This window comes from Manacus candei, unplaced genomic scaffold (assembly GCF_025592945.1).
Source record: "Manacus candei isolate 608988 ecotype Guabito, Panama unplaced genomic scaffold, ASM2559294v1 h1tg000028l, whole genome shotgun sequence".
Classification (NCBI taxonomy): Eukaryota; Metazoa; Chordata; class Aves; order Passeriformes; family Pipridae; genus Manacus; species Manacus candei.
Window position 1 is genome coordinate 37,983,316 of NW_026138076.1, and position 8,672 is coordinate 37,991,987.

The window sequence follows — 8,672 nt, forward strand, 5'->3', positions numbered from 1 at the left end:
TGAAAAGGCATTTCAGCACTGTTACAAGAGTTCAGTTTGGCTTTCAAAAATCAAGTGATTGACATGTTTTCCCAAGTGCTGCAATGTGGATGAAAATGAGCTCATTAAAAGAAAAATACTCATTTAGATGAAAAGTCTCTGAGCAGTTTTCCTGTAAGACCGGTTTCTAACCAGTGGTCTTGGCAGGTTGAACCTTGCAGGGAGGACAGTGAGAAAGGAGGCTCCCTTCTCTCGCCACCTTTGCAAACATCAGGTGTATTGGTGATGTGCATTAAGCTCAGGAGGCAGTAGAGGTTCTGACAGGTGGGAAGAGGGCAGAGGCACAAGTGCTCTTCATTACTTAAGCTCAGTGAGCAGGGAGCCAAGAGCCTGAAGGCATTTGATGAAGATGCAGTAAGTTGTAACAGACACCTAGGTATAACACTGGGTAAGGGTCCTTTCTCAGGAGAGATAGGAAAGCCTCCAGTGACAGCTTGAGAAGACTGTTTATCCTGCAGAATAGCTGAGGCAATTAGGGAATCCGCAGGTAAGATGCAACATGGAATTCTTGCTAATTGTGGTGCCTTTATTCAAGGTTGGTTCCAAAGCATTGTGAAATTTAAATCGGTCAAGTGGAGGGGATGGAGGCCTGGGTTGAGAGGAGGGACTCAGGGTTGGGGTATTGCACTACACGGAGTGTGTGATGTTATTAATGCATAGCAAGGAAAAGGTACAGCTTTGTGGAGAAGTTTTGATTCTCAGCAGAGAAATAAGGCGGTTTGAGATGCTTGGCTGAACTTATGGTTCCCACTTTGTAAGTCGAGACTAAGAACAGATAGAGTTAGATCCAAAGAAAAGAAGGACAAAAGAGCTAAGGCTGCAGCAGGTGTGCCTGTACTCCCACCAGCCAGGGCAGCCCCGGGGGTGCAAAGTGGCACAACTGTGTGGACTTACCAGAGAGACACACAAAACTCTGTAAGGCTAGGCTTTCCTCTGGAAGTTTTAGTGTTTCCCTCTCTTTTTCTTGCCGTGAGACACATAGCTGCAAAAAGAAATAAGAAGTCCCTGGTAGATTGCTTACCCTAAGTTTTCGTTGGTTTTAGTGGGAGAAAAATATGTTGACTGAGGTTTGATTAAACAGAAAAGGCAGATATAGATTGATTGTGTAACCTACTGGAGTAATAGAGAAACATGACACAAAAGCTTTTTCATGTATGAAAAAGCACTGTCAGCACTTTTTTAGCCTTAGAACTCCAAAGAAGAATGAAAATGTGCTCTGGTATTTTGGATGTTCTTGGCAAGTTATGTGGGATTGCCATGTATTTCAAGTGAGATATCTTTTGAATAGAGGGAAATTATTGAGTCCTCTGTCGTGTAGCTCTCATGCCAGCCCTGCCTTCCTTGTTTACCAGGGACCAAGCATTGCCTGCAGGTATACACAGCACACATTGATTTTAATGTCACGCTAACACACTGCACACAAACACCATGATGGTTCTCAGGAGTAGCACTAGCCATGGTGCCACATGGATATTTAACTCTTTCTCACACTGTGCCTTTGGCATGCAGGGCCTGAAAGTAGATCTGACCTTGCAGAGTCTCTGTTTCTACTCAGTGGGGGAAAAAAATAAGAATCTGAAGTTTATCTGTCCAAGCTGCAAAGATTATCTTGAAATTGTGTCTTCAGCATAATCGATGCAGCTGTATGCCTTAAACCTGCAGGTAGCTCTAAATCATTTCTTGCAGTGCAAATTAATATCTGACTGAAGAATCAATTCTAAAGCAGTAAAAGACTGTTGGCAATAATTGTGCACAGAATTGGGTCCTCCCCTGCTGCTAGCTGTGGTGTAGCATAGACAAGCTGGGAAGAGTGAAGGTCATTTTTACTGCATTGTTTGAGCAAAAGGGTAAGCCTCTATGCTTTGCTTCTAAGTGAAGCAAATAATATATTTTTCTCTCCTAACTTTTAATGAGCTGTCAAAGCTTGACAGACATCTAGAGAAAGCAGCTGATCTTGGCAGGATTCTTGCACTGCAAAGTTAATTGTCCCCTCTGGAGACAGTGACCGTCTCTATGTCTATATAGCTATCCAATGCCTTATATTCTCCTTGATAAACTGTTTCAGCTAACTGTAGACTAAACTGTATTTTAAACCCAGGGGAATCAGAAGTGTCACATAAAGTAAAATTTTCATGTTACAAGTAGCAAAACATCACACCCTGGTAAATGGTTTTTTTTAGCAAAGGAAATGCCTTCATAGTGCCTGCTGCCGTGGCCTGGGGCTGGCACATTCAGTGTCTCAGCTCTCCCTTTTCCTGAGATGACCTTTTTGAAGAATTCTCTAAATGGATGACCCTGTATTAAGGAAACCAAAGGGAGGCATCTACCCAGCACGACTTCTGAGATTCTGGTGACAAAGTGATTGTATACAGCCTGTTCCTCACAAGAGCAGCAAATATACAGTGAAGAGGGCAGCTGTGTTGGGCCAAGGTTTAGTTTCCACATCTCATTCCAGTGAGTAGTGCTGTCTCTGCCTACTGAACCACCAAGAGAGGGGTTAGACTCATGACTGTGTCACTTTGTATAAATTGCCATCAAAATGTCCAACCTGTCAATTGTGGAGGCAACTTTAACTCTTACTTACGTAGATGACACTTTTATTGTAGGCTATCCCAAAGCCATTGGGCAACAGGGAATCTTGAGCACTGGTGCGTAGGTAGGTTTCAGCTGGTGATCTAGGCACCTTAGCACTGGTATTTAAAGCCTTGGCCTTAATGTCTGAGAGAGAGAGAGGCTTAATCTTCTAATTACCTGCCATATTTAGAGAAAGTCTTTCCTTCCATGTCACTTGTAACTGAGGGTGCAAGCATTTGTTCCTCTAGTCTAAGAGAACATTTTTCTCTAGGATATGCTGATTTTCTGCTGAGAAGCAGAAAATGCTGCAGTCACACTGCAGGATGCTTTATAGTTTCTGTGCTGAGCCGAAGCATTAACCCCCTCTTCCCTTCAATGTGCAAAGTGCTCAGGTTTGGGTTTTTTAAAGCCACCCAGCTGGTCATCAGCTCATGGCCTGGACAGGGTGCAATGTATGGAGGCCATAGTGAGACAGTGCTGGCTGACAAGTATCAAACAGTGTCAGTAGCAGAGTCTACTAATGTTCTCCAACTAAATCACTTAGGACTGTTTCATGCAAGACCAGTAAGCTTCAGCTCAGTCAGCTGGGTGCAAAAATTAGTTAACATGTTTCTCTGGCATATAATAGACAATCTGTTCGGGTAACAAGGAGGGTCTCTTCTGATGATAAAACCTGCAGAAGACCTGTTCATCATTGGGGTTTTCCATGGCAAAGGACATAATCTTGCAGAAAAATAATGCCTTCCAGAAGCTGAGTTTACTCACCTCCCACAGGGCTCAAGAGGAAGCAAAGGTCTCCAGGCTGGTCTCCAGTAAGTGGAGGCTGGCAGCCTTTGCATCCCTTTGCTAAGCAGACAAAATTAGTGGAGAAGCTCTGCTAATTAAATGCATTAAATAATGCTGCTTCCTGGAAGAATTTGTAAATCAATGCTTGTCTGTCCATCTGCCCAAGCACCTGCCATACAAACCTGCAGTAGCATCACTAACAGACCAATGACACATCTCAGTGCTGCCCATGGCACCTCTCCATCTCTCATGTTATGTAGGGACACTTCACAGCATGCCCTCTGCAGAAGGGTGAATAAGGCACAGTATCCACACCATTTTCTCTGTGCAGCCCAGGCTGCCCTCAGGCAGTACATGCTTTGGTTACTCTTCAATGCCACCTCTGAAGTCCTGTGATTACTACTTACAGTCGTACCTGGATCAAAGGAAAGGAGGCAGCCAAGGCTTTTTTTGATGGAGGGTGAGGTTGTGGGAAGCCCACTGGAGCAAATGTCCTGTTACCTTCATGTTGGGCTTTGGGCCAAACTGTCCCTGCAAGATGGACACAGCCTGGTAGCTAGCCAGCAGCCAGCTCTGCCTGTGACCTTCACTTCACCCCAGAGGCCACAGCTTCCTCTTGTCCAGACCAAGTATAATGTTATATTAATGCTGTCTTCTTCCTAGGATCACATGCAGGGGTTGTAGAGAAAGGATTTCTCTTTGGCTTAATCCCACCCTACCCTACCTTTTCAGTAAGAATTCCCTCTGGAAGTCTTACCACTCCTTAGGCTTAAGCATTGATCAGACTAAAGAAATTCCTGAGCTGTGGGGCCTCCAGGAGAATCTTGGGCACCAGAGCACAGCATTGCTCAGCAGGGAGATTCTTACTAGGAAACAAAATTAAAAGCTTTAATTTCCTTCTGAAAGGCAGAGGGAATCTGCATTTACCTATTCTTTCAGCATCCTAGTTGGCTTTTAGTTCAACCAGCCCCTGGACTGCAATCACCAGTGCTCTGGGCATTGCAATCGACTCGGACGACTGCCCTGGAATGTAATGAGACTGCAGTGTATTGAGAATAATAATGCCCATCATACCCCTCAGCTGCACTGCGTTGTTCTTTCATATAAAAGGGCAGGGACTCTGGTTTATGTAGCTTCCTCTAAAGAGACATATTGGGTCTGACTGATGTTAGATTTAAAAACAATTCAAAGCATAGCTGTTAAACATACATGGAAAAAATCACCTCTTTCTTCCTGTTCTAATCAATGGACTGTCCGCAAATGCATCTGCAGCTTCTTATGTTGGTGTTTAGTTGATTAAAGATTTGTATCTGAATCAAACCCCAAGGGCCAGATTATCAGCTGGAGTTAATGAACATAGTGCTATTGACTGCAACAAAGCCATAAGTCACTTAATAGCTGCTGCTGAACTAACTTTGAATCTGAATAACTCCATACACCTAAGATCTGAATCTGACTTGCACAACTCGCTGTCCTGTAGCTAGTGAGACTGAACTTTGCACATTTTGGGGAGGTTACACATACTACACTGTTACTTTTTGAGGTTTAACTTAATTGAGCTTTTGTCAGAAATTCAATGTTCAGAGTTGACAGAGCACAGTTTATTGACTATTTTTCCACCTCCTAGTCCCAAATCGTTTTGTTTTGCTGTTCTGTTTTGTTCCAGCCCTCCTGGGACTGCAGACTCACAGGGGAGGGAAACTATCCCAAGCTCTACAGTGCCTGGTGTCAAAGGGCTCTCGCCTCCTGAATGGCTTTCTTGCTGTTACCTGAATATGGAGTCACTGAACACTTGTGAGAGGCTGACGAGGCTGTTAATGCTACCTGTAGGGGATTCAGCCCCTCCACTGAAGTGCCCTTGATTTAGTTAGTAATTTGCTTGTCATAGTGTTTATATTCAGAAGTGACTGAGGGGGAAAGTGCTCTTGTTTGCTGTGGCTGTTCCCACATCTGCATATAATCTTCCCAACCCCAGCTGGCGGAATGAGAGCCTGGTCCCTGAGCTCCCCCTAATCCCTGCAGCCTCATGGGGGTTTCCTTCCTTGCCACATGTAGGGCCTGAAAACACTGCTGTGGCCCCATGGCTGTGCCACAGATCCTGTTGCTTCCCCTCTGCTTTGGGAAAGGCTGCAGTCCCACCTCCAGGCCTGAAGGCAGTTTTGTGTCTGGTTGATATGTGTACTTCTTTGTCTAAAGCCATGCAACAATGTGTCTCTACCAGGAAGGCACAGGAAGTATCTCATAGCTACTATATATATATATGGGGTTGCTAACAACACTAAACAGAAGGCTTGGGGGGTTGCTAATCACCATCAAGTGACCTTTTAATCCCATTCCCATGAATTTGTATTAGGTTAATTTTTCAGCTGGCAGTGTGTGGCTGTGGGTGAGCACACTGCAACTCCAGCAGTGCTTTGAGGACAACTCCTTCTGTTCACCAAGTGTCATCAGGGGGTTCATTGCATGCTGCTGTAGTGAAAGTCTATGGTAATACGCATTTCACATTCCGGATTTCATGGGTCTGTTCAAGCAGAGAAGGTTTGGGAGGCAGAGAGCATCTGCAAATTCAAGCTTATCTCTGAAGATGTGTCTGAGAGATAACGATGATCAATAGCATAATAGCTAATAACAGCTTGAGGCATCTGGGCTGATAGGAAACAGCCTGGCCGTGGAGGCGGAGCTGGCATAGCCTGTATAGTCACTTGAAACAGATGGGGGAGTGGGGCAAATATTCAGTTTACATCAATGTGGCTTTTGTGTCTGTGAATGCAACAGTGATCAGGAGATGCTAAAGCTATAATCTTCTCTCCTGGGTATTTTTACATGGAACTTGAGATATAGGGAATAACAGGCTCTACTGGCAGCCCTAAACCCTGAGGGGATGAGTGCTCAAAGTCTGAATGTTAAAGCAATCAGAGGATTGTGCACATGAAAGCAAGAGAACTCATCTGGCGAAGTCACCCTTGTTTCAAGGGCAAGCGTTTCTTCGCACTTCTTTCAGTATCTCCTAGCTTCTCTCTTCTGATTTCTAAAGCTTTCTGCCTTTTGCTGAGGGTCTTCAGCTTGTTGGAGAGAAAGTGGCTGTGGTCTGTGATAGTGTGTGGAAGAGTGTTTCTGTGGCTGAACTATATTGCCATGCTACAGCAACCATTACTTGATCATCAATGTCCATTTTTTGCAGTTTCTTTAAATGAGAAGGAAAAAGTGCCCTGCTGCCTTAGCTGTAAGCAATATCTTCAGTTCTCCTTAGATTTACTAACTGCACCTTATGTTGGTTTAAGGCATTAAAAGCATATCTTTAACCTACCTCAGATATATCCATATTCAGGGATATATAAGGAGAACAGAAGTTCATTGAATCTTGACAGGTCATTGTGGATTAGGTTTTTTTGTTTGGTTGGTTTGGTTTGGTTGTTGTTGGTTTGGGTTTTTTTAATGGAGAAGCTGAGACTGTTTAGTGTTGGGTTTAAAGCATGAGAGTCTCCTCCACACCATTCCGTGCAATTAATTAATTAAGTTATCCCAGTGCTTTAATACCTAGTTAGATTCTCTTTTGCTGAATCTTTTTAAAGGATGTCTTGCAGTGAGACTTTATTACTAAAGTAATAATTTTGAGGAGGGCAAAAGTAACAGTAAGGCCATCATTTTCACCAGGCAGTGTTTCACTATGCTGAAACTGAGGTCTCAACTGCATTTAGATTAATTTGTAATATTACTCTTTCTGGTAGATGGGGCCTGAAAAGACCAGAAATGGATACAAAAGGGGTGACCCAACCATTTTTCTTGGATACCATCAGACCACTGCAAAATCCTGGCCTTTTTGAAATCACTGGCAAAATTTCCACAGATACTGGAAATTGTTTTTTTTTTTTTCTTGGTGAACATGCTCCCTGCAGAAAATAAACTTCAGAAACAAGTTTGTGCCAGCTGGAGGCCCAGTTGAAAACCAGGATACCTTGTAAGTGCCATTCTATAGGGACAGTCTTCAGGTGTCTGTCCTGTTGGGTTTGCAGGACAAGCTGGTGGGCAGCGACACATCGTCTGGGTAACATTCCTCCAGCAGCAGGCTTCCCTGTAGGAAGCCTTTGGCACAAGTTCAGAACATTTGAGGTCCAGAGCAAAAAGCCATCACTGTGGTCCTTGAGGACCCCTCAGACAGCTCGATGTCCAGCATGAAGCTCAGACTGGGGCAACAGCCCCAACTAACAAATAAGGGGTTATTCTGGTGACTGGGCATGTTGTGAAGTGCTTGTCTGTAGATGGGTCATGCACACATCCCCTCTTGCAACTGGGACAGTGGGATCACTTGAATCAAGAAGGCTATCTGCTGTTCACTCTATCCTCTTTCTTCACTGCAACCTTCCAGACACCACTGGGCAGGTCACCAGTGGAATCTTCCCTCTTAGTGTTAATTTCTTGAAACATGTATTTAAACCATTGGGTACACAGATGCTACGTTTCATGCATTGTTTCTAGCAAAGTGAATGTGTGGCCCCAGCTAAAAACTGCATGGCTAAGCTAACTGGGACCAGTATTCATGGATTAGCCCTAATCTCCTCTTTGCCCCCTGTGCCTTCCCAGGCAGACATGCCTGTATACATAATTTCAATGGGAAGAGCATCCTTCGGACTACACTATCCTTCCTATTTGGATAAAGCTTCTACAGAACAGTGAAAGGAGCTGTGTCAAGGGGCCAACCTTTCTAATTGAAAACATGTCTGTCATCTTTAAAATAACAGCACTGAAAAACAGTCCAGGAATATGTGTGACAGATGCAATAGTGGACAGGCAGTGCTGATAGATGACTCCTGTGCTATCTATTACAGGGTATCTGGAGTGCCTTTGAAACTAGGAAAATATTTTATTCTGACAGAAGAACCCAGAGCACAATTAAAAATGCCTTTGATTTGAACTCAGTACATTTTCATTACAAACAGAGCTCAGACCTTATCTTATTATCACCAAATCAGATTCTTCACTCCTTCCTGACAATTTAGGTTTCACTACTGACACGATTTTCCTAAATCTTTTCATCATTTCCAAGTCTTGTCCAAGAAGCATGTTAAAACGTATTTAGCTCTAATGCAAAGCTATGCAGAACTTAGAAGTCCTTTTACTTTCATTTGAGCTGGACAGCATGTTAGCAATAGAATATATATGATAGCAATAGAATCTCTTACACAAACCAAGTAGACAGAAATTCCTTGGTTTCTTACTGCAAGAAGTATGATTTGGCTACAGAATACAAATGCTACCAAACCAATGAGTCCAGG